The following is a 27,683-nucleotide window of genomic DNA, read 5'->3' on the forward strand; positions in this document are numbered from 1 at the left end:
AAATCTACCGATAAATTATGCATAGATAAACACAGTAAAGTGCATAAATTAAATATTCTAAGGCACAGAACGAATTAACCTATGACACTTTGAATATGATGCAGTAGGTAGTTCAAAAGCCTAATGGCCTGAGGGAAGAAGTTGGTTCCCATCTTGATTGTTCTTGCCTTTCTGCATCGGAGTCTTCTGCCTGAAGGTAGAAAATCAAAGAGGATGCTGGATGAATAAAGGAAAGAGAAGGAGACTGAAAACTTTAGAGAGGGATTTCTCTAGTTTTAATTTCTGGAAGTTAAATGCACACTAACTACTGATAGAATAATTAAGTCTACAAGGGAGGAGCTCAGATAGTGCCAGAGGGTGACATCTTCAAATTCATCTGTGAAACAGTTTAAACTCCTCTCTTTACTGCTTACCATCTTTTCAAAGTGGCTGGCGTCCTGTCGGAGTCATGACCTACAGCTGCACTCAAACTGCGGCTCCTCATGGCTTTGGGTTCCCACCACCGGACCTCACCAACTGGCTGCATTTAATACCTCTAGGAGCGGCCTGGAAGACTTGCATCTGCATGGGGTGGCCTTAGCCGACCTCTGTAGACCCTCACCAGTGGCACCAAATGAACATCGCAGGAGAACAGAACATTGAGACAGTGGGTGTGGCTCTCAGAGTCCTCTGCATTCAAGTGATCATGCTCTCTCTCTCTCTCTCTCTCTCTCTCTCTCTCTCTCTCTCTCTCTCTCTCTCTCTCTTTCTCTCCCTCCCTCTCTCTATGGGGGTGCAGGTGAGAGTCTGCTGGTTCTTGAGTCAGGTGAGCTCAAATAAGCATTGTTTCCTTTTGTGACATTGACCCAGCAAGCGGTTGTGGAAAGAATGTCACCTCCCTCTTCCTTGATAGTGAGGGAGGGAGCCTATGGCACGTTAACCTGCTGGGTGAACAATAGTTTTTGATGAACTGCAGATCATGGTCTCTCTTTGGGGGCTTGGCTATTGCTTGCTTGGTGGGTGATGGGCCCTTCATGCTGGAACAAGTGGGAAGAGGGGAAGGGTGGAGGGTAATGCTTGTGCGTGAGAAGGGAAGGGTGAGGGGGCTTTGGGATTCTATCATGCATTCTTTGGGTTTTCTTCTGCTTTGTGGATGTCTGCAAAGAGTAAGAATTTAAGGTTGCATACTTTACACATTCTCTGAAATTAAATGGAGGCACTGAACCTTTGAAGCATTTTGAATGAGACTTGAACTTGAGGTGTATTTTAGGTTATATTGCTGGCAGAAATGCAGACATAAGTGAGTTGAGAGAGAAGGATAAAAAGTTAGGAGACTTAAAAGCAAGGGGAAAACATTCAGCTTCAGGCACTGCTCAAGGTTAAGCCAATATTTTTCAGTGAGTGTTAAGAGTTAAAAATGTATAAAAGTTATAAATTAAGAGTGAGAGATAACGTGTTCTTGATGCAAGTTGGGCTCCAGACAGCAGTGTTTTGTAAAATCTCAATTTCCCCGAATGAGACACTATATATATGTATAATATATAGTTATGTCACATGGTCATTAAGCACAAGCATATCATCATATACCAATTGTATTGCTCTGCCTTTCTGTTAGACCAGAATCAAGTACACTCCCTCATTGAGAGAAGGAGGCGGTGGGGGGGGGGGGGGGGGGGAGAGAGAGAGAGAGAGAGAGAGAGAGAGAGAGAGAGAGAGAGAGAGAGAGAGAAAAGAAAGATATAACTGAGAGAGGCAGGGACACAGAGAGAGCAATACACAGTTACACTGGCTCTATATCCCTTCATTTCACTGTGCATCACAGCTGCTGGTGCCAAGTCATCACAATTCCATATTTGATACTGCCCTCTGGCACTACCTGCCTGGAGTTTGCACGTTCCTCCTATAACCGTGTATGTTTCCCGAGGGTGACATCACATCCTAAAGATTTGTTGCTAAGTTATTGGTGTAAAATAAGTGTAAAGTATCCTCTGATGTGGGTAAGTGGTGAAAAAGGATGTCAGAGAAAGTTGCAGGATTAAAGAGAAAAGGAGGAATGACAGAAATGAGAGTCACTCTCGATCTGATGGGCTGTATAGACATTTTCTATATCACTTACCCTTATTTAGTAATTTAGTAAGGAGGAAAGGGGATTTGGCTGAATAATAGTGAGTGACCTGTCATTCAGGGTTGACTATGGTCCTAGCTGGGTAGATACGCAAGCCTGGGCAGTACGATATGGACAGCAAGCTGTCGTCCATGTAGCAAGCTCCCCTGTCTAGGCATCTGATGAACTCAAAGGAATGGCAGAGACTGATACAGTTTTGTATGGAGCTGCCAGTCAGTGTTGAACTCAACATAGGACTGCCTTTAGTACCCAATCTCTGAAATATTCTTTCAGGGTTTACTCCTGAAGTTTTCCCCATGAGTGGGTGAGCAAGTGTATGGTCATGATAGACAGAGATTACAAGGAGGAAAAGGTTAAGGGAGGAGAGATAGCCACTGAACTCAAAGACTAAGTTGAACGGAAATACAGGATATAAAACACTGAGGCCAAAGCATCTGTGGGTAAAGAGGCTGAGCGGAAAATAAATGGAAGCTATCATGGTGAGAACATTTCTATTGCACTTGGGTGGGCAGCTTACTCAATTTACTTAATTCCTGAGAGAAATACTCAACCACAAAAAGCACTTCCAAAAAGGTGGAGGTTGGGAAATTTCTTCCTTATTTCCAAAGTAATCAAAATGAAAAATCCAAGATATCCAATGAATAATGAGGCTGTATATTTAATTGAGAGCAGATGTATTCTTCTCTTGTGAGACAACATTTCCATCAACTTTGTGGTCTTAGATTCAACAAAGCTGGTCCTTTATGTGCAAACTCAGTGTTCATTCTAATGAATAATAATTCCTTTCATAACCACACACAATCAAGTTAACTTTCATTGTTTGAATATGAATAATAACAAAAAGAAAATCCTGTAGATCAGAAGTTCAACAAAGTTTTGAGAATTAAGGAGATCTTGACCATGCCTTTAATGGGGTCCAGACCTTCATTTCCCTTGTCTGCTTCAATGATATCATCCATTTTATTAACCTGTTATCCTTATTTCAACTGACTCTGGATAAACAATTTCTCAATCCACTGTCCCAGTTCTGGGATGTCTTTGTAGTCAACACTTCCATCAACTGGATATTTCAGTTTTGCTTTAAAATTATAGGCAGGTTACCCTGACTTTGGTGGTTGTCAAGATGTTAGAGTCCATTATTAAGGATGAGGTATTGGGATACTTGGAGGCATATGATTAAATAGGCTGAAGTCAGCATGTTTTCCTTGAGGGGAAATCTTGTCCAAAAACTTTTGGAATTCTTTGAGAAAATAACATGCAACGTGCAAGATAGACAAAAGAGAGTAAGTGGATGTTGTTGAGTTGGATTTTCAGAAAGCTTTTGACAAGTTGCGACTTATGAGGCTGCTAAACAAGGTAAGTTACCCTTAATATTATAGGAAAGATACTAGCATTGCAGAGCATTGTCTGAGTGGCAGATAGCAAAGAATGCAGTTAAAGGGGGCCTTTGCTGGCTAACGAGTAGTGATGTGTTGTGTTCTGCAGGGGTTGGTATTAGATTCTTTATTTTATATGTTTTTTGTTTTAAAAAAATGGATGAGGGAATTGATGGCCAAGTTTCAGGCTGTTACAAAGATATTTGGAGGGCCAGAAAGTGTTGAGGAAGTGGGCAGTCTTCAGAAGGAAATGAATGGATTAGTAAGTATGCAGATGATACGAAGATAGGTGGCGTTGTGGATAATGAAGTAGGTTTTCAAAGCTTGCAGAGAGATTTAGGCCAGTCAGAAGAATGGGCTGAAAGATGGCAGATGGAGTTTAATGCTGATAAGTGTGAGGTGCTAAATTTTGGTAGGAATAATCAAAATAGAACATACATGGTAAATGGTAGGGCATTGAAGAATGCAGTAGAACAGAGTGATCTAGGAATAATGGTGCATAGTTCCCTGAAGGTGGAATCTCATGTGGATAGGGTGGTGAAGAAATCTTTTGGTATGCTGGCCTTTATAAATCAGAGCATTGAGTGTAGGAGTTGGGATGTAATGTTAAAATTGTACAAGGCATTGGTGAGGCCAAATTTGGAGTATTGTGTACAGTTCTGGTCACCAAATTATAGGAAAGATGTCAACAAAATAGAGAGAGTACAGAGAAGATTTACTAGAATGTTACCTGGGTTTCAGCACCTAAATTACAGGGAAAGGTTGAACAAGTTAGGTCTTTATTCATTGGAGGTAGAGGGGGGACTTGATAGAGGTATTTAAAATTATGAGGGGGATAGATAGAGTTGACGTTGATAGGCTTTTTCCATTGAGAGTAAGGGAGATTCAAACAAGAGGACATGAGTTGAGAGTTAGGGGGCAGAAGTTTAGGGGTAACACGAGGGAGAAGTTTTTTACTCAGGGAGTGGTAACTGTGTGGAACGAACTTCCAGTAGAAGTGGTAGAGGCAGGTTCAATATCGTCATTTAAAATAAAATTGGATAGGTATATGGACAGGAAAGGAATGGAAGGTTTTGGGCTGAGTGCAGGTCGGTGGGACTAGGTGAGAGTAAGCATTTGGCATGGACTAGAAGGGCTGAGATGGCCTGTTTCCATGCTGTTGGAAAAGAAGTAGCAGATGGTGATTGCATAGTTATGCATCTTGGTCGAAGAAATAAAGGCATAGAATATTCTCTAAATGGGGAGCAAACTCAGAAGTTAAATGTGTAGTATTCCCTGAAGTTTAACTTGCAGGGTGGGTTGGTAGAAAGGAAGGCAAATGCAGAGTTAGTATTTATTTCAAGAGGGCTAGAATATAAAATATAGGATGTAATGCTGAGAATTTATAAGGCATTGGTCAGAGCTACATTTGGAGTGTAACACCTACCCAACAGGCTGGTATATGTTTAGGGGAAAAGGAGACCCAGCCACTCACCAACTCCACCTTCCGTACACGCAGGTGCTGTGGGAATCAAGTTTATGCCGCATGCACACACACACCATATCAAACTCACACCAGATACCATTATGGAATACACTTTAAAGATTTTACTAAAACTAAAAGAGTACTAGGCAATACAATATATATGAAGGAAAAGCAAATAAAGTAAAAAGCGCCAGCTTATCAAAGTTCAGTCAGTTTAGTGCACATCGTTGGAGCTCAACCATCGAACCATTCGACCCCTCGTCACTTTCCTCCGATCTCCACGTCCTTGCACCTGGGACCACCCTGGTGGTCGACCGAGCAGTGCAGCTCACATCCACCTTCCTCGGCGTCTTCTTCCTGACTCCCCAGAAAAGACCGTGAAACCCCCGCTCCCAGACCCACAAGACAAAATAACATTCCCCATTGGTCAACAAATGAATACAATCCCAATATCGGCAAGTCTAAAGCTAAACAACTGCAAGAGAAAGCACTTATCATAAAAAGAAGCATTCCTACTCTTAACAAAACAAAGAAGCCATTTTGATTAACATACACAGTACGTTGTACAGGAGTATTGTGAACAGTTTTGGGCCCCATATCTAAAAAAGGATGTGCTAGCATTAAAGGCAGTCCAGAAGTTTACAGGAGTTATCCGAGGAATAAAAAATGTTAACATTTGAGGTGAGTTTGGTGGGCTGGGATTGTACATACTGGAGATAAATAGATCTGGGTGGGAATCAGATTAAAACTTATTGAATACTAACATGCCTAGAGTGGATGTTAGAGAAGATGTTTCCAATAATGGGAGAGTCTAGAGCCAGAAACCCCAACCTCAAAGCAGGATGAGTGTTGGCGTGTGGCCAAGTGGTTAAGGCGTTGGTCTAGTGATTTGAAGGTCGCTAGTTCGAGCTTCAGCTGGTTCAGTGTTGTCCTTGAGCAAGGCACTTAACCACACATTGCTCTGCGACAACACTGGTGCCAAGCTATATGGGCCCTTGCCCTTCCCTTGGACAACATCGGTGGCATGGAGAGGGGAGACTTGCAGCATGGACAACTGCCGGTCTCCCATACAACCCCGCCCCGACCTGCATCCTGGAAACTTTCCAAGGCTCAAATCCATGGTCTTTCGAGACTAACAGATGCCTATTACTATAGAGTAAGACATCCCTTAGAATAACGTTGAGGAGGGATTTATTTAGCCAGAATGTGGTAAATCTGTGAAATTCATTTTTACAGATGGCTAAGAGGGCCAAGTCACTGGGCAAATATAAAGAGAGGTTAATAGGTTTCTGAGCAGTAAGTTCGTCAAATATTACAGGGAGAAGGCAGGAGGATGGGGTTGAGAGGGAAAATAAATCTGCTATGATTGAAAGGTGGAGAAGGCTGAATAGTCTATTTCTACTCCTAAGTCTTGTGGTTTGATGGTCTTATTGTTCAAGTGCATAGAACAATGATTATTATCAAATAAATTCATGACACCGGTAACTATATGCAAGCTAATCCTTAATTGAATATTTAATACTTTCATGTTTTGATATCCAATTTTGGCAGTGAAATAAATAATGAGAACAATGCTTAAGTCATAAAAATTGGCAAACCCATCTCTGCATCAGCATTATTTGGTCTTTTGTAAATAACTCAGACAGAATGTTATCATTTCAGAATGTAGGCACCAGGTATTCACAATCGAAGGAAACCGTATCATATTTCCAGCTCTGTTGCTGACACAAAACCTGGTGGAATTGTGAGTATGGAGAAGTATTTAAACAGGCTCCAAGGGGATGACAATAAGCTGAGTGAGTGGATAAAGTATATGTTTTTTTTAAAAGTGACATTTGGGAAATTCCAATATTCAAAGTACTCGTGTACATGCCACCAATAATGCCAGAGCAGCATATAAACAGGAGTAAGTATGAGAGAATTTGAGTACTCCAGCAAAGAATTGTTATCGCAATTAAATAAGGGCTTGGTGAGATTGCAACAGGAGTTTTTGTGTCCTTGGCTAAAAGAAATCTACTAGACACAGAGTGAATGCAATAAAGATTCATCAAGGTGGTTTCAGAGAGGTCAGTGTTGCCATGTCAGGAAAGATTGATTAGACTAGGCCTGTATTCCCTTGAGTTTAGAAGAATGAGAAGCAATCTTATTGCAACCTACAAAATTTTTATGGGTTGGAAACAGGAAACTGCTTCCCCTTGATGAAGAGACTAGAACCAATGGAACAGACTCAAAATAAGGAGCAGGCAGTTTAGACAAGGAGATGTCTTTCCATGCAGAGTATGGTGAACCATTGGAATTCCCTATCCCAGACATTCATTCACTGGGTTCATTGAAAACAGAAATCAGCTGAAAACTGGCTTACAAGTAAATCAAAGGTATTTGGGACAGTGCAGGGTTTCGGTTCTGAGGTCAAAGATTAGCCATGATTTTGATGAATGATCAGACAATCTGGAAGGACTATATACAGTGTTTTTTGTGGCACTGCTCTTGCTTCTGATTTTTATGTCCTTTTGTTGATATCCACAACTAGGATTTGTAGAAGAGAAAGAAAAGTGATGAGTCTGTCCACTTCGTACAAAAGCCTCGTGAGTCTACAGCATCCTGTTGCAGAGACCATTGGACATACACGGTGATGTCCATTGTATGAATTTTGAACACGCCTATACAGTTAATGAATGAACCAGTTCCTAACTGCAGAAAGGGTTTTTAATCAGAGGATTAAGGCCTGGTCTTGCATCATTTAATGGACCTGGCTTCTCATTGATGAGGGAGCTTTCCTCTGGAATTTTTCCTTACCCTACCAATGTTCTATGTGTGTTCAGTTCATTGATCATCTTCTTAATCTGACAGTCTTCCCTTTCACCCCTAATGTTCCACGTGAATCTCCTCCTCTGCAAATGTTTAATCTCTTCCCCATTTCCAGTCAATTATTTAATTTGTCCATCCTCTCCCCACCTTTACTTCCAAACTGGTACAGCTTCCCTCTTGCAGTGTCACTTTAATATATGGAAAGGTTTCTCATTTTTTCTCTAGTGGCTCTTGTTGTGGAATAAATATTTTCCTAGATCCTTGTGGACCCTTAGGAGGGGTGGAGCAAGGTTATGATGGCGCTGAACAGCGACTCCTTTGCTTGCATCTTCAGAAACAGCTTGATTTCTATATTTGATATCTATTTTCCTTTTCAAGGTTCTTTTGAAGACCCTGACTGGGCGTTACACTCTGTCTTTGGTTCTTTGTAGGAATGGGACCTGCTCCCAGGCCAATTTTGATATCCCAAGGACACGGCCTGGAACACTAGTGCACCTTCAGGGTTCCGGATTTTCATGGCTCTGGAGACGTGCTGATTCTAGGCCGATGCCTCGAAGTGTCACGGGAGGACACTGAACATCGGGAGCAGCGGGCTAGCCGCCGTGGGTTGTTTGTCCAAAGAGTTACGCCTTTCTGTGCCAACTATCTGGGTGCAGAGTTTGGAAAAAGCGATGCATAAGACTTTTAACATTGTAAATCAGCGAGTTGTTTGTTATGTCTCCCTTCTCGCTGTGAAACGGGGATATCTCTTTTTCCCTTATTAGGGAGCGAGAGAGCCTGTGGTATGTCGAATTACTGGGTGAACAAGCAGTCTTTAGGGTACTGTAAGTCTGTGTCTTTATTGATGCTTAAGTGACATTAAATGACATTAAATGAGCCTATTGAAACTTATTAAATGCCTCCTCTCCACCATCGGGATTCATATCTCCACCTGACTGAGAAGCAAGAGTGTGAGTTACGTTCCCATTTATAAAGCAGTACTAGCAACAATGCACCATCTCCTCACAGCTGCACGGACTTGTCTGCCTAGATCTTGTGCTCAAGTCCTCGATGTGAATCTTGAATACAATGCTTTCTGACTCAGATGTGAAGAGGCTTAATGGTCCCTCCTGCCTGGTTATTTTTACCGATAGATGATCCTCACAGTAAATTGGTTTTACTTCTTTTGTACTACAGAAGAGTTATAATTATGCAGTAATTTAGATTAAACAAGGGAAATAATGCAGAAAAATGGGAATTCTATGCTTTAAAATGGAATCATTAAGTATTTCGATTTAAGAGAAATTTGTAATTTAAAAGATGAATTCTTTAATTCCTAACATTGTTAAGAATCTTTGGAGACTTATAAAAGAATTCCAGATATTAACTGTCCAAATTTCCCTTTGTGATTTTATCATATTAATGAACTTATATGAACTTCTCTCTAACATTTACAATTTGCTTTATGTCCGTGATTTATATTAACTTAATTAAAATACTATCTTCTACTTTTTCTCAAGTTTATCATTGACAGATTCAAACCTTTTCATTCAAACGTGTTTAACTTTCTGATGTTTGCCAAATTCCTACTCTACACAGAGCTCTCAATCATTCTCACACAGGCTTGTTATTCTCTGACTGTTTGCTGTTGTTGGATGACTGAGTGAAAACAAGCAACAGATCAACAGTCTGTCAGGTCTTCAATGTAGATGAAGCTGCTGTGGAAATAGCAAACAAGAGAATATCAAATCATGGTCACTCCACTGCAGGAAAAGGCCTAACACCACATCACAGCAACCTGCACTGCCAGCATAATAATGTACAAGGCGTTGGGACAGATATAACTAGGCGATCTTCATTATGCAGTCACTGTGGGCCTCAGAGCAACTGAGTAGCTTTCATAGAAGCAGTGGAGAAATGGACTGCTTTGAAATCTCTAAGTCACCCAGACAAGAAACAACTTTGTGAAATGGGCAGTGCTGTACACCACAGACGTATGGTTGTATTAACGGGTAGCTCCTGCAATGTTTTTTGACTCACAACACATGCATGAACCACAGACAGTTCAGGATCTTGCTGAGGGTAATATGAGCTTTGCTTTGTGCCCACCTGTAGGGAGATCGATGACTTAGGATAGATTTGAGAAGTTTTGGATTTCTCTGAGGCTATTGTCGTGTTTATATTCTTCCCAACTCTCCTTTATCGTAACCTCAGCTCTGGTTCTAGTTGCACAATTACCTATACTTATTTGTGCTATTTCTCCTTTACATCCGCTGTTTCTGCCTTATTTTCCCTGATCACATCAAAGGTCATGAGGTGTACCACAGAGCCAATTACACTGAAGAATGTGGTTGCCCTTTAGAATCCTTGCAGTCCATCCTTCAGAGTCTTGAAATTGTGAACATCATTTTAAAAAACTATAACTGGATTAGCAAACTCATTATAAATAGCAACTGAAATATGATCAATTTATTTCGAGAAACCATATTGTGGGCTCAAAGTCCAAGGCAACTGTCCTGGAATTTCATCCTGGCTGGTATTCTTTAAATGTCGTTAAAGTAGATCTCTAGACCTAGTACATCCTGCCCTGAGATATGCTCTAAGTCAATTCCTAATGCAAAACATACATTCTCTTTTTTAACAAGGCTGAATGCCTGTGATCTAACACTATAATGACACAAATCTCTGGACTCCCTATCACCAGATGGATCAGAATACATGTGCACTATACTTTTGGTTGCACTGTCAAGAGTTTATAAGACCTTGCCTGTTGAACTCATTTAACCCTAGTAGTTAAAATAAACTTCCCTGAGATTACTGCACTTATCCCCTGTGAAGTTCTTTTCACCCTGGATCGTATGATCTCATCACACACGGAACGAGTGTGTGATCAATACTTTCGGGACTGCACTGTAATTTACCTTGCTCTATCTGACAGGGGATGTGGAAGTGGTAAAGATAGGCTTTACTTGTAATCTTCTTATCATTTTATCCTGGAGTGGTTGTGAAAAGGAGCTCTCTATCATTGCCACTGACAGCAGAGGGTTAACTCAAAAAGAGAACAATTACCTGTTGTATGTAAAGCAAAATAAAGACACCCGGTGCAGTATTTGCTAAGAATCATTCCAATTACAGATTTTTCAATAGGGAAGAAGAAAAATTTGATATTGCAATTGTGGTAGTCGATTAATTATAATAAACCATGACTACACATTCCCCGTAACTATTTTTAATTGAAATAAAATGGGATTGCGCCCAAATTCACATAAAGTACAAGTTTGTGTTTTGGCACTTGATTGTGGTGTTATGTTGAAAGGCTAATTCAGCATCTTTTAAATACCATTGTGTAACCCAGTCAATGCTTAAAACAATATTGAATTTTCCAAGCTGAGTGCCAGAAATCATTATGAAATAGGTGGCCATTTTATTTTAGTGTCCTGAGGGCAGATGGATGTCAAAGGGACCAAAGCTAATGTGACCTGGAGCTGTGTTAATGTGCTCTCTCTGAGAAAATGTCTGGGGGTCTGACAAGGAAGGTAAACTGTGCAATGACACTCATGCATCGGAAGGGCAACATGTGCAGTGCACAGGGAAGTCAAGAACTCAGATCTATTAGCTTCAGCTTTCATCTGCATTCTCATGCATAGAAGTGATATCAGCTAGGTTAGATCCTGCTCGTGATCATTTGCGAGATCAATCACCCATTGAAATCACAAGTTATGAAGCATGTATTTCTATTCATTCCAACTACCCACAAGCTTTGTTGTACAGGTGAAAAAAATAATAATAGCTCTTTCTAACTGTACCTAGTGCAGTAAATGGCCATTGTGTTACCTTTATGCCAGATTTTGGAGTCTTGGGAGACCCAGAGTCTCCCAGGGAACTAACTCTACGTGAAATGCATCCTGCTGCAGCTTCTTGGATGACCTTTGACTTGTACGGGAGAGTGAGGAGATAATCAATCAGAGCTACAGGGATGTAGTCACTCCTGGATTGTTTGAGGTGAGTAGCTGAGTGGCTGTCAGGAGAAATGGAAATGTGAATAGGCAGTTAGCGTAGAGCACCCCTGTGGCCACTCCCCTCGATAAGAAGTATACTGTTTTGGATGCGGTTGTGGGGGGATGACCTCCTACAAGAATACCACTGAGACCAGGTTACTGCCACTGAGCACAGGACTGTGATGCATAAAGGAAAGAAGGGGAAGTGGAGAATGGTAGTGAAAAGGAACTCAATAGTCAAAGGAACAGGCAGGAGATTCTGTGGACATGTACGGGACACCTGGATGCTATGTTGCCTCCCAGGTGCCAGGATCAGGGACATCTCAGATGGAGTCCACAGCATTTCGGAGGGGGAGGGAGAGCATCCAGATGTCTTGGTACATATTGGTACCAATGATATAAGAAGGAGAAGCAAAGAGGTCCTGAAGACAGATTTTAGAGAGCTAAGCAAAAAGCTGAGAAGCAGGACCTCCAAGTAGTAATTTCTGGATTGCCACCTGTGCCACGCGCCAGTCAGGATAGAAACAGGATGATCTGGTAGATAAATGTGTGGCTGAGAAGCTGCTGCAGGGGGCAGAGCTTCAGGTTCTTGGATCATTGGGAACTCTTTTATGCCTAAACCCAAGAGGGACTAATATTTTCACGGACAGGTTTGTTAGAGCTGTTGGGGCGGGTTTAAATTAAATTGGCAGGAGGGTGGTAACCAGAGTGAAGGGAGTCAGGATAGGACAGGCGGTAAAAAAGCAAAGATTGCGTGCAGTCAGGCTGTCAAAAAAGCTAGCCAGGTTGCAACCAGCAGGGTCAGTATTAGCTTATTAGTCATGTAGAAAGGGTAGCAAATATGGTACTCAAAGTGTTATATCTCCTTGCATGGAGTATAAGAAATAATTTGAATGATCTTGTTGCACTATTATGGATAGTCAGGTATGATATTGTGGCCATCACTCAATCATGGCTGTAGGATAGTTGTAGTTGGGAGCTGAATGTCCAAGGTTACATGTTGTATCAGAAGGGGGAGTGGTGATTTGATGGCATCAAATCAAATAATTTATTTAGCCAGAGGGTGGTGAATTTGTGGAATTGTTACCACAGACAGCTGTGGAGGCCAGGTTATTGGGTGTATTTAAGGCAGAGATCGACAGGTTGTTAGTTGGACGTGGCATCAAAGGTTACAGGGAGAAGGCCAAGGAGTGGGGCTGATGAAGGTCAAAGAGCATCAGCCATGACTGAATGGCAGAGTAAACTCAATGGGCCAATGGCCTAATTCTGCTCCTGTGTCTTATGATCTTATATTGCCAAGTGATCACCAATGGGATAGCAAATAAATTTCTCCAATAAGAAATCAAAGATGCTGGGAACACTCAGCATGTCAGGCAGCACCTGTGTAAAGAGGAACAGTTAACGGTTCAGGTCAGGTGAGACCTGTCGAAGGACGATGGATCCGAAACATTAACTGTTTATCTTTCCACGAAGCTGCTTGACCCATTGACTGCTCCTGGTATTCTCTAGTTTTATTTCAGATCTGAGGCATCTGCAGTTCTTTATTTCATTTTCATTAAACGTCACCATTCCAACATTGACGTCTTATGCTTAGCATCTGCCTGCCTCAGTGTTTAATTTTCATGAAATTTGGAACAACAATACTTGGTTATGCCATCATTAACTGGAGATGTTTCATACATCCTCCTTCAATCATTGCCAAATCAATCCTTTACTTTGGAGTGCTGTTCGGTATTTTATGGCTATGACGTAATCAGAGTAGGTGCTCATATGAGAGGTACCTAGAAACACAGATAATGTGTTTCTCACTCTTCCCTCTGTTTTTTCTTCCTCCAAGGCTGTTTTTCTTGCATCCTTTCTGTGGCTGCCATAGAAGGACTATTACACACGCAGATATGTAACTTCATTTCAGTTTCCATGAAAACTGCCTGACCTGCAGGAAAATTCATATTCGGGAATCCAAGGATACACCTTGTATCAAAAGGATAGGCAGCTAGGCAAAGGGAATGGGGTGGTTTTGTTGGTAAAAAAAAAAAAAATGGGGGTCAAATCCTTAGAAAGAAGTGACATCGGATCAGAAAATGTAGAGTCCTTGTTGGTTGAGTTAAGAAATGGCAAGGGTAAAAAAAACATAATTGGAGTTACATGCAGGCCCCTAAGCAGTAGCCAGGATGCGGGATATAAATTTCAACAGGAAATAGAAAAGGCATGTAATAAGGGCAATGTTAGGAGAGTCATAGGGGAATTCAATATGCAGCTAGATTGGGAATATCAGATTGGTTCTGGATCGCAATAAAGAGAATTTATAGAATCTCTACAAGATGACTTTTTAGAGCAGTTTGAGGTTGAGCCTACTAGTGGAAAGGCTATTCTGGTCTGGGTGTTATGTAATGAACTATATTTGATTAGGGAGCTTAAGGTAAAGGAGCACTTGGGAGGCAGTGATCATAATATAATAGAATCCACGCTACAGTTTGAGAGGGAGAAGCTAAAACCAGATGTATCAGCATTACAGTAGAGTAAAGGGAATTAAAGAGGCATGAGAGAGGAGTTGGCCGAAGTTGATGGGAAGGAGACTCTAGCAGAAATGATAGCGGAACAGCAATGGCAAGAATTTCTGGGGTCAGTTCACCAGATAGATACAACACAAAGATGAAGTATTCTAATAGGAGAATAAAGTTAAAATATCATAAATGAAAACAACGGGCATATAATATAGCAAAAATTAGAGGGAGTTTAAAGGATTAGCATACTAGAGTATGCCAGAAATTTGAGTGTCAGGGTACAGAAATGAATGCAATTGCTATTACTAGGGTGAAGGAGCTTGGGAAGCTGAAAGATCTGAAGATCAATAGGTCACCTGGACCAGATGGACTACACTCCACGGTTCCAAAAGAGGTAGCTGAAGAAATCGTGGAAGCATCAAAAATGATCTTTCAAGAATCACTAGATTCTAGAATGGCTCCAGGGGATTGGAAAATAGCAAATGTTACTCCACTATTAAAGAGAGAGAGAAGCAGAAGAAAGGAAGTTATAGGCCAGTTGGACTGATTTTAGAGGTTGGGAAGATGTTAGAGTCAATTATTCAGGATGAGTTTTCGGGGTACCTGGAGGAGCATGATAAAGTAGGCCAAAGTCAGCAAGGCTTCTCGAGGAAAAATCTTGTCTGACATAGACTTTGGGATTATTTGAGGAAATAGCAGGCAACATATACAAAGGAGAATCAGTAGACCATTGACAAGGTGCCATACAAGAGGCTGCTTAACAAGATAATAGCCCATGATATTACAGGAAAGATACTAGCATCAATGGAAGATTGGCTGATTGGCAGAAGGAAAGTAGTGAGAATAAATGAAGCCTATTCTGCTTGGCTGCCAGCGACAGGTGGTATTCTGCAGGGGTCGGTATTGGAACTGCTTCTTTTCAAATTATATGTCAATGATTTGGAAGATGGAATTGACGGCTTTATTGCCAAGTTTGGAGGCAATACAAAGATAGGTGGAGGGACAGATAGTGTTGAGGAGGCAGAAAGTATGCAAAGGGACTTGGACAGATTAGGAGAATGGGCAAAGAAGTGGGAGATCGAATATAGTGTAAGGAATTGTATGGTCAGTAAAAGAAATAAAGATGTAGACTATTTTCTAAATGGGGCAAAAATTCAAAATCAGAGTTGCTAGTTGCAAAAGGACTTGGGAGACCTTGTGCAGGATTCCCAAAACATTAAAGTGCAGGTCAAGTCGGTGCTAAGGAAGGCAAATGCAATTTTGTCATTCATTTTGAGATGACTAGAATATAAGAGCACAGGTGTAATGTTGAAGCTTTAAAAGGCATCGATCAGACCACAATTGGAATATTGTGAGCAGTTCTGGGCTCCTTATCTAAGAAAAGATGTGCTGGCGTTGGAGAGGATATGAAGTAGTTTCATGAGAAAGATTCCAGGAATGAAAGGGTTAACATCTGAGGCGTGTTTGATGGCTCCAGGCCTGTTCTCACTAGACTTTAGAAGGATGAGGGGAGGACCTCATTGACACCTATTGAATATTGAAAGGCCTAGACAGAGGAGATATGGAGGGGATGTTGCCTATAGTGAGTGAGTCTCAGACCAGAGGGCACAGCCTCAGAATAGAAGAACATCAAGTTAGAACAGAGATGAGAAGCAATTTTTCTAGACAGAGCATAGTAAATCTGTAAAATTCATTGCCACAGACAAATCATTGAGTATATTTAAAGCAGAGGTTGATAGGTTCTTGGTTAGTTGGAGTGTCAGGGGTTACATGGAGAAAGCCGGAGAATGGAGTTGAGAGGGATAATAAATCAGCCATGATTGATTGATGGAGCAGCTGCAATGGGCCAAATGGCCTAATACTGCTCTGATGTCTTATATTTTATATTTAATGTCTTTGAATAAAAGGAATACATAGGAGCAATCCCAAAACCTGCAGATGACAGCAAGTAACATGTTTCTTTCGAGAGTTGTAATTTCCTACTCACACTAGACAATTATATTGGTGGAATTCCTGGTACCCCAAGTGATATTTCCAGTCAAATTCAGGGAATTCCCTGACTGTGGAACAGTGAGCACTAGGAGTTTGTGCATAGATTGAGGGTGCTGCACTCACCAACAATGTAACAAATGCAATTACATGTTGATCTGAAGATGAAATACCCTGAATATGATGCGGAACTATTCCAAATAGAACAGTTAATCTATTAGGTTGTAAATTAATTTTTAAAGCTTTAGAGATTGTAGAAAATAAAGATTTCCAAAACAGTTTTAATGAAGAACATGACCAGAACATATGTGACAAAGTAGCTACATTTATTACATTGTTGACAAGAAGGGCTATTTTATTAAAATGGAGAGATATCTCTTCCCCTACATTAATTGAATGGTTTTCTCAAGTAATGTTATGTCTCAGCTTGGAAAAAATTAGAAGTAGAAATTTTGAACCTTGATTTGATTTTGAGAGAAGATGGGGTTCTTTTGCCAAAGATTACCATTTAATTTCAGATTCAGATTCAGTTTATTTGTCATTTAGAAACCACAAATGCAATGCAGTTAAAAAATGAGACAACGTTCCTCCAGAATGATATCACAAAAGCATATGACAAAACAGACTACACCAGAAAGTCCACATAACATTTGGCAATCCCCAATCCAGACTCCGGGGAGGCTGTTGCGTATTAATGTCACGCTACCGTTTGAATTGGAATTATTCTATATGGTTTCCTTCCAATTTTATTATCTTGAATTTGAATTAAATTTGAATTTGAATTTGAATTATATTGAATTTGAATTATTCTATATAGTTTCCTTCCAATTTTATTATCTTTTTTTAAAAAAAATGTGAACTGGCGGTTGATGATTTTTTTTTCCTATATATCTAGATGATGGTTAAATGTATTACTTCCGGGGGTTGATTCCTAATGTATTTTTTTTGTAGTTAATGGGGGGTTTTTTCTCAGTTAGATTGGGGTTCTTTTTTTTCCTTCTTTTTTCTACTTATATATTTTTTTCATTTTTATATATTATGATTAGTTTTTTTCTTCAGCTCTATTAATATAGATAATATATTAATTATTAATATGTTAATATTAATATAGTATACATATTAATTTATTGAAATTTTGTATTATTCTATAGTTGTAGAAGATTATGTATTAATAAAAAGATTTTAAAAATGAAAATGAGGGTGCTGCACTCCACTCAACAATACCTGGGACCTCTCTGTATCTTTTATGCCTCAGGTCCATTTCCCTTCACAGAAGCTTACTTGTGCTTCATTAAATTTCTTCACTTTGTTTTCATTGGTTCATGGCAAGCAGCCCAAATGCAGATTGAATAATCACTTTGTACAAAATCTACATTCAGTCTGATTTTAGTTAATTAAATAATAAACATACCTTTTCTTCTGAATGCCACTTGTGTGATGGTATGTGTCTGTGAGCCTGCTGCAGGCTTTTCTTTGCACCTATCTCTGCACACGCTTGTGCATATGACACTCAACTTTGACCTTGACTATGATTCCTCTTCTCACTCCGGCTCTGACCTCTCCACAAAGAGAGAATCTGCAGATGCTAGAAATCCAAGCAAAACACACAAAATGCTGGAGGAGCTCAGCAGGCCAGGCAGCATCTATGGGAAAAAAGTACAGTTGACGTTTCAGACTGAGCTGGCAAAGGGTCTCAGCCCAAAACGTCCACTGTACCTTTTTTTCATAGATGCCGCCTGGCCTGCTGAGCTCCTCCAGCATTTTGTCTGACTTCTCCATCTCAGCTTCTTACTCTGTTCCAATAAACGCAGTGTAAACTTGTGAGGTGGAAGCTCATCTCCTGGCCAGGCTCATTTGTGACAATCCTGATTTATACTTAAATGATTTCAAATAATGAACATTCTAGTGTTTTTTTAAATTATTTAACATAATCAGAACTCTTTCTCTTTTCCTTTAACAGAGATTCTGCAGTTCCAGTTTCTCAAGGATTTTCATCACTCTTCACTTACCACTCTCAGAGACACTTTTGTATTGGCACAGTATGATGTCAGCACAGGGGTGCATGGTGGTGTAGTATAATGCTATTGCAGGTTCAATTCCTGCCACGCTCCATAAGGACTTTGTACATTCTTACTATGACCATGTTGGTTTCCTCAGGACATCCTGATTTCCTCCCACATTCCAATGATGTACCGGTTAGGGCTAGTGAGTTGTGGACATGCTATGCTTGTGCAGGAAGCCTGGTGATACTTGTGGGAACACAGTGTTGTCCATTGACGCAAATGATGCTTTTCACCGTATGTTTCAATATCTTGATGTGTATGTGACAAGTAAACCTAATCTTAAAAGAAATGAAGCGAACTTTAATCATCCTTTTGATCTCTTCACTCTCCGCATCTTATGACATACAAATAACACAGCACCAGTTCTACTGGAAGACTGGCAACCTGAAACATAGTTTCTTTTTCACAGATACTTCAGCTTTTATATAAAAATGTTGTTGTTTTATTGCTGGAATTGTTTTTGCCATCCATGTGACTAATTATCCTATTAACCTGTATGACTTTAGAATGTGAGAGGAAACTGGAGCACCTGGAAGATACCTACATGGCCCCCTAAATGTAAACATTAAAATGTGGTCCTTTGCACGAATTAATTGTTTCTCCATAATTCAAACATGTTTTACTTTTGAGATAAAACTAATTTTGTATTCAAAGTTATGAAGGAGCTTTGAGCAATCTCAATTGGTGATTTTGAGGAATCTGGTTCAGTGTTGTAATCAACCCATATCTATCTGCTTGTTTCTTTAACTTTGGATGTTTAATTAAGTTGACATCCTTGTTCAAGAACGAACAATGATCTTGACCTTTACCAAAATTACTTCAGTTCCCAAAATACATGAAATTTCAAATGCCATTACCTACCCAAATGAAAATGGAAAAACTGCCTAAGAATGGCCTCATAATAAAAATTAAGTTACATCAAATACTTTTTTTAATCTCTTATAGTGTATGCATATAGACATGAACATTAAATGTTGGATGCCTTTAGCAACTGGTCATGTAAGCCTTAGAATGCTGTTGAGATTGACTAATATTGTCACAGGGTAGGGCACTTTGATGATGGTGCAAAAACCTGAAAAATGTAACCAATAGGCAGAGGAAAGTTTAGGGAATTGACCCACTGGAGATCCATACAAGTGATAGAGTAGGAAGGTAAGGACATGGAATTGGTTTTGCTCAATACTAACATTCATACAATTCAGGTGAGCAGTAAAGATGGATAGATGATTTGAATCACCTTGTTAATTGAGGGAGCAATTCAATGCTGCACTGTTGGTGAGATGTGCATAAAATGCCTCTATCATCCTCCACAGAGGTAAAAAATAGTAGTGATGCACACTATGCAGGGTATGGCTTCTGACAGAAATGGATGAATCCATCTGTTCTGGGTATGTACCAGAGATGATAGAAGTAGATTGGATTAACTCTATCAGATTGAGGTGACTATGATTTTGAAAAGATCATTGCTTTTTATAAGGAGCAGGTTTAAAAGCCAAGTCTCACCTGAGCAGACCATTGGTCTGGTGGCTTGAAATGCACCTCTGAGGGATGAGAGACATTGACAGCAGATTAAATGAAATGGCTCTGGACAGCAATAATTCATTGGTTACAATACAGAAACCAGTGGGCAATACATGGAAAGAGAATTGTCACTTCAGAGGAAGGAACACCTAGAGGTCACAAGACCGGTAACACTCAGAATCAGACTCAGGTAATGAGAAGAGAGAAAGCTGAGAACTTCATAGAGAGAGAGAGAGAGAACATGAAATGGATAATGCAAACAACTCAGTCCAAGGTGTTCATGGTGTATGTTGTCAATATTTACAAAACAAGTACATTCGGAGTTATAAGAACACACTGAAGGAAGTGTTAGACAATTATGCATTTGCAGAGCCAGACAATGAAAACTGGGCATATGTAAATTTCATAGTGATGAACCATCAATTACTCTAAAAGACTGAAGTAGAGTAAATACTGAAAGGCTTTTATGAACAACAAAATGGATCCACGTCTATGCTGGATGTCTGCCCTGGACAGTGGGAGGAGCAGTGACACAATCGCCTTTATTCAGGGGTCTGTGGGAGGAGCCACAGGAGCAGTCAGCAGAGGGACATGTCCAGGCATGTCCAGACAGATATACATGGTTTACCAGCAAGTTAAACTAGTATTACAACATAATGGCAGAGATATCAACTCCAGAAGTAGCTTCAGGGAGATTAAGAAACATATCCACAAAGTGCAGTAACAAGCTGGTCATAGAATTTGCCCATGTAAAGAAGAATGAGGGTCAGTGTCAGACAATTCATTACCAATAGCCTGAGTCAAAAGAAACATTTTGGCAGTCATTTGTCAGCATGTAAATGATGAAACCATTCACAAGCTTCACAGGCAGACAATTCAGCAGAAGATTATAAAACCTATGTGAACAGCAAGAGAAACCCACCTCACAGAACCGCCAGCAAAACACTTATGTCAAAGCAAGAGTCCAAAAAGTTGAGAAGGACAGGCTTGACATTTTGTGCTGTGGTGAGGTGATCTCAACAGGTCCATGAAGGAGAAGATGAGACTGAGTAAGTTCTAGAGAAGATCTCAGTGTCTGCAGGACTGCTGAGTTGTTGCTTTTACAATTACTGAACAAATGAATGAACTGAAGGCTGAGTTTAATGCCCTGGGAAGGTGGTGATCCAGGACATGTGGTTCAAAGACAGAATAATAGTTATGCAAGACTGGATGCACAAAAGTAAGCACTTCAGAGATGTCAAATGCAGATTTTTGAGAAGATTTTGGGAAATGAGACCACAAGTTTGAACATACTCATATTTAGATGTATTTTATCTCTATATTAATGCAACCAGTTACAAAATTCTATAAATTCAAATATTTGAAGGTTTTACAAAAGTGGGTAGACTTACTTCCTTTTTAAGCAGTGCAGTCTACATATTTGTGGAGAATCCCTAAAGAGCTTGTTTAGGTCATGTGGTATCATTGAAGCCGAAATTGCTATTAATTTGAGAGTTACTACCTTCCTTTTTTAGCTTTATTTCAGTCTGAAACCTTAGCATTGCAACAGCATAAAAGAAGCTCATTCCAGTTGCTCATCTTTGCACAGCCTTGGCCTGCTCTTTAGGTCCCACTGTCCTCTGACACTCTTCTATGTGATCTTTCTGGTATCTCACCCACAGCCTATTCTATAACTTAGTTACAGAGTCATTGTTCTATAACTGAGTTTTGGTTTCACTTCTTTATCATCCATTGATTAATGTTATTCCCATTTTATCCTTCTGGTTAGGATGAATTGGAACCAGGTCAACCATCTGAACACAGTCTTTTTTTAAATTTCACGATTTTGTGATATATTGGAAAGCTACTAACCATGTACTTTTTATTTGCAGGGAATCAGAAGACAACATTTTTATTTTATAATGTAATTTGGTAAGCAAGGAAACTGGGAATATTTTATTTTGTTGTGTCTTCTTTCTCCAGAATACCCTTGTTTCTAACTGTGGTTAAAATTCCAACTACTTTAAGGTAAAGTTTGGATTGAAATCTCATGTTCAAAATTTTGTTGAGATTTTCCACCAATGAGCAAGATGAAGTAACTTTGTCACTTCTTGTACAATTTGACTTTGTAAACATTCCCAAGCATCAATCACAGTGGGTTTCTAATTCAGACAGTTACAAGAGCCTGACAACACAGCTTTGTCCTTCAAACACTAGTGGATCAGTATTATTCTGTATTACCTCCTTGTCATCACATTTTTCTTGTTCTTCCTATTTTGTGGCTTGCTTCTTTTCCACAGAACATTCAGACTTTGAGAACTTGGTTTGAAGCATTTAAAATGAAGACTTCCCAGCTTTTCCTCATCATAACTAAAAGACCAAAGTTGCTTGGCATAGTGAGTAAACACACTTACAAACCCAGGTGCACAGTTCCATTACTAGATCAGCTTTAAGTTAAACATTATACATCATATGTTAGGAGTGTATCATCTAAATTAAGTTTCAGAGTTTATACTACCATGTGAAGAGAAGGCAGTGGAAATAAATGCAAATTGTAAGAAGGCTATATGTTCAAACTCCTTAATAAATAAAACACCTTTAATACTTCAGGAGTACCTGAGATATGCCAAATTTACTGTGTGCTTCATATGTCTCAATAATTATGCATTTCGTGGAAGAGGAACATTGTTAAGGAAAAATAAAAAGGCAAAAAAAAACCCCTACTAGTTTGAAGTTGATCTTTGATAAGGAAAAAAGTAGAATACTACACACTTGACCTTTTACCGATAGCATGACTGCTCATAAATTATACAAACCAAATTGTCCAAAATTTACATGGGCCCATGTGGATAGACCTGTCAGGCGATGCAACAAAATATTGAATCTCCTGACAATCGGAGACAAAATTAATCTTGTCTGGTACATTATGAAATACTCAGATGACATTTGCTGTTCCTGTCAGCCCTAATAAAGATATTTTTACATATATATGCTTATCCAACGATTCGAGAGTCAGGCAATTTTGAAATTATTTCTGATTTACAATGTCCCTTACACCGCACGTCACCTTTGCTGTCAATTATCTGGAAAGCAAATGCTAAGTGAGTGCTAGTCGGCAAAATTAATAAGAGGAACCTTTTCCATGAGGTATGACAGGCTGTAAAGGGATTAGGCGTCATGACATTAAGGCTGCTCTCAACCCAGGGTTCAAAACTCTGTAAACCAACCTGTCCATCACAGACCCTAAAGCTTGCTGTTAGACATTTAATCATATTACTTCTCCCTAAACCATCAAAGCCAATTTAATCAAATTGTATCAGTGGCAGTGGAATTATTGTTTCCTTGCCTATTAGGAAATAAAACTTGGCACTTATTATGTGCATGCTCTCATCCTTTTGCTATCCGGTCCCTTTACCTTGCATTGCTTTAACACGGTGATTTTAGACATATTTAACCATTTCCACTCTTGGGCATCTCTTCACCTGTGGTGAAGGATGTCAATAAGTTATTAACGTCACTTCTGCGCATTTATAAAGCAGATTAGTAGCAGTAGCGCATCGCTCGATTCAAGTATGATGTTCTTCAAAAGGGGTTGCCTATTGGTGGGTCTTCAGTTAGCTATGCCAGGATTCCTGTATTCTGGTGACACTTCCAGACCGCACAATGCTCCCTGCTTTGCCACCATCTGATCACCACTAGCTTTAATCCGGGATGTTAGGGTGGATTCCCTTAATGGAGAATGCCTCCATGTGACTTTGTTTAACGTGGGGAGGCTGAAGCAGATCAATAAGTAATTAACTCACAAAGCACTGTTTCCTGAGTTTTTTTTTCATCAGCTGCACTTGAAGGGGTTTAAATCCGACAACTTCAATGGTATTTCAAGGTTTGAGAAACTTTTAACTGTTGCAATGGGTTTAATGATTTAAAGATTACTTTCCTAATGAAAAGATAAATTCATTCCTCTAACTAATCTTCTTTGGGTCTGTGCACACGTAGCCCTATGTGCACTTGACAAGAGTTTGTGGCAAATATGGTAATAATCACTAAGACCCATAACTTACAATGCAGTAGGCACAGTCGCTGAAAGGGTGTGCCTACTGTATTTCTGTCATTGTAGATAATGAAAGCTCTGGGGAAAAGTAAAGTTTTATTGATGTACCTGGAGGTGAAATATGCTTGTGGAACCATGAGCAATAACATTTTTTATGCAACTTAGAGAAATGAGATGTGTGAAATCTCATTGAAGTGGATACCTTTCCAGACAATGATCAAGCCCAGTTAGGACTTTGTGTATTGATTAGTGTGCACTATAAATTCAATAGCATGACTTCATAACTGCACTGCTTGGCTAATACTCTTATTAAAAAGGCAGAACCAATGATGTGTGACAAAACTGGGCTTCTTGGTGGTAAATGCACAGTTCGGCCGGGAATCTGTTGTGTATTTAATATTTCAGTAATATTTGAGTAATATTGTAAATATCTTGTTTGATTAAGCATTCTTTGTTGTTAACAGAATTCATTATGAACTATATGTAAAAGTACATCAGTGGCAGAAGTCATTACACCACCACACTGTATGTGTGCATCTCACTGAAGTAAAAATAAAACGGAGTACACACACATCTCCCGGCCTCAAGTTTTACTTTCAATTAGTTTTATGTTTCAGAGATAAAGAACATAACAGTGGTGATGATGCGTTTTAAAATGAACCCAAGACGCCTACCTATCTATTGAAGTGTAGCGAGATATTTGAGTTTTTTAAAGAAGTGCAGCGTGCTTTCTTTGCAAAAGGAGAAAATCGTCAAGTTAAAACAAACATAGAAAATAGATAAAATTCATGGGTTTGTAAACAGTGAGTACAGCGTGTTAATAATCGTAAATTAAAAAAGCAGAAATGGTTGGTTACATTGGAAAGACAGTCACATTTGATTACACAACAGATAGCTGAATATTGTATATCGAGTGAATTGAGCAGTATTTTGAAGAAACTGAAACAGCCAATGCAAAGTGAGTGCCAATTTTGCTAAATGTATGAGATGGAAAAGCAGTAAGTTTGTTTAGTAGCTTAACTTCTCCAACCACACCAGCCGAAATGAGCTTTGCTGTTGTTGTGAAAGCAGGAACATTCAGATTTGAAAGCATTTTTGTTTGCAGAATGCTTTAGGAAACTATAAGTGGAAACAAAAGGAAGGGGAATCCATTTCGTCTTACATGACTGAATTGAAGAGATTGGCTGAAAGTTGCCAGTTCAATGATGAGTTCAATGGTGCACCAACAGATTGTTTAGTTTGTGGAATCTTGGAAGAAATCATTCAAGAATGGCTCCTAAGCAATGCACAACTCACATTTAAAAGAGCAGTTGAAATCGCTGTATCAATGGAAACAGCAATTGAGTTGAAGTCAGGAATGGAAGTGAATGTGAACAAAGCTGCAACATCCAGATGGAAGTCTCCCTGGCCAAACAAATTGTGTTATCATTTAGACAGGGGCTCACTTACACTGGACCAATGAAGGTTTAAGGGTTAAACTAGCCAAAAATGTAATAAGGTAGGACACATGCAAAAGCATGTTGTGCAGACAAAAATAAATGGACTGCACAGGATGAAGAAAAAGATAAAAGTCAAGTTGCATTTTCAAAAAGAGTATTAACCTGCATGCTGTTGATGAAAATAACCAGATCATCATGTGAGTGACACAGGATAGGTTAGCCTTGTGATTTACAACCTGAAAACTAACAGATGACAGTCAATAGAGCTTATACCAGAAGTGAACAGCAAATTAATTAAAGTAGAATTGAAGCAGACTTAGCTGTTTCAGTCATTTCACAAAATGAGTTTGAATGGCATTTCATAAATACTGTACTGAAGCCTACAGATACTCAACCCAGAACCTATACTGGAGAAAAGATAACTCCTGTGAGAATGACATTTGTAACAGTGAAATTCAACAAATAGCAAGCAACATTGGGCTTCTAAGTGGTAAAAACAGAAGGGCCAGCAATGTGGGGGTATGATCGGCTGAGATACTACAACCTGTTTGGCAATCCATCCACAATTTGCATGCCACATCCCCTGCGATAGAGTCAACTGAAATCAAATTAAGAAAGGTGCTGGATGATGCCACAGCAGTGGTCAAGGATGACATTGGAAAACTCAGACAAATCAAGTTTTACAGAGCCCATTCGGTTCCTTTTACCATCAGTGATAAAGTAGCGAGTGAACTAGATTGCATGAAGGCTGATTGAATTCTTTCCAATATTGAGTGTAGCCCATGGGTAATGTCAGTGGTCTCAGCACTTAGAAGAATGGATTTGTCAGGATTTGTGTTGATTTTAAGGTCACCACCAACCAGGTACTGAAAGTAGATCAGTACCCTCTGCCCAGGGTAAAGGACATCTTGCTATCTTTTCTGGAGGAAAATACTTCAGCAAAGCAGACCTGAGGCCTACCTACAGATGGAGATGGACAAAGAGTCCAAAGTGTTTCTCACCATAAACTCTCACAAAGGGCTTAATCGCTATAATAGGTTTATAGTGTGTGTGTGTGTGTGGGGTGAGGTACATTTTATATTGAATTGGAGTTAATGGCTAAACTGGGATGAGTGCTGTGCATTCATTATTTGAGTAATATTGTAAATACATTGTTTGATTAAGTATTCTTTGCTTTTTTAATACTACATTACAGGATATATGTAAAAGTATGTGAATGGTATACGTCATTAAGACATCACATTATATGTACGTGTCTTGCTAAAGCAAAAACGAAGCTAGAGCTCACATGCATCTCCCAGCTTTGTGTTTTTCTTTCAATTAGTTTTATATATTGGAGATGCAAAACATCACAAAATCCAGAGCAGAATTTGTGTGCTGCAGTTTTAGCACAACTCATGCACAGCGGAGTTAAGCAGATTAACCAATCATTGATCAGTGCTGACCTGATAGACAAGTTAACCCTTGATGAATATGTTAGAGAGGGTGGGATTAAGAGAAAGGGTGATGTATTTTGGTAAATTAGAAAGATGTTCAGGTACAAAAAAACTTCGTTATGTACGCCATCTGTACAGATCATTTCATCACATCAATGTATTGAGGTAGTTCAAAGGATAAGAGGAATAACAGATTGCAGAATAAAGTATCACAGTGAAAGTACAATGCAGGCAAACAATCAGGTGCAAGGCCATGGGAGGTATATTGTGAGGTCAAGTGTCTATCATATTCCACTAGGGGACTGTTCAATAGTGATGTAGCAACAGTATGGACACTTTCATTCAGTCTAGTGCCACATGCTTTCAGAATTCTCTGTCTTCTGCCTGATGAAAGGAGTGAGAAGAGAAACTGCCTGGGGAGGGTAGATTATGATCATCTTTGATTATGTTGGCTGCTTTACCAAAGTACTGAGAAATGCAGGCAAAAGTCCAAGGAGGAGAGGGTGGTTTCCATGATGTGATGTGCTGTGTCCACAACTCTCTGCAGTTTCTTCCAATCATCTTTGATCCTCCTGCACCAAAAAAAGGCCACAAGCCATGTTACAGCTATTCTGGTAATAACTTGCACTCTGTCCTCCTGCCAGGTGATATCATCCTGATCCTGCTATCCTTGATGTAGGCTACTCACTGCTTTCTGCTGCAAGAGTGAGGGAATTGAGTTATTGAACATCTTCCAATAGGTTCAGGTATTGACCTCCTTTCAGCATGTCTACGCTGAGGATGTTAGGCTTGCGGTGGTGATAAATCTGAGAGGATATGCTGGAGCAGATGAAGAATAGGTAGAGGTCCTGGATGAGAATAGTGCTAAGTAAGTGATAGAGATGCATTGCATAGAATAGCCTATGAGGCAATAGATCCATCAGGGAAAAGGTGCATTTCTGAATGTCTTCACTGACCTTGGCCTTTTCTGA

This window comes from Hemitrygon akajei, chromosome 30 (assembly GCF_048418815.1).
Source record: "Hemitrygon akajei chromosome 30, sHemAka1.3, whole genome shotgun sequence".
Lineage (NCBI taxonomy): Eukaryota > Metazoa > Chordata > Chondrichthyes > Myliobatiformes > Dasyatidae > Hemitrygon > Hemitrygon akajei.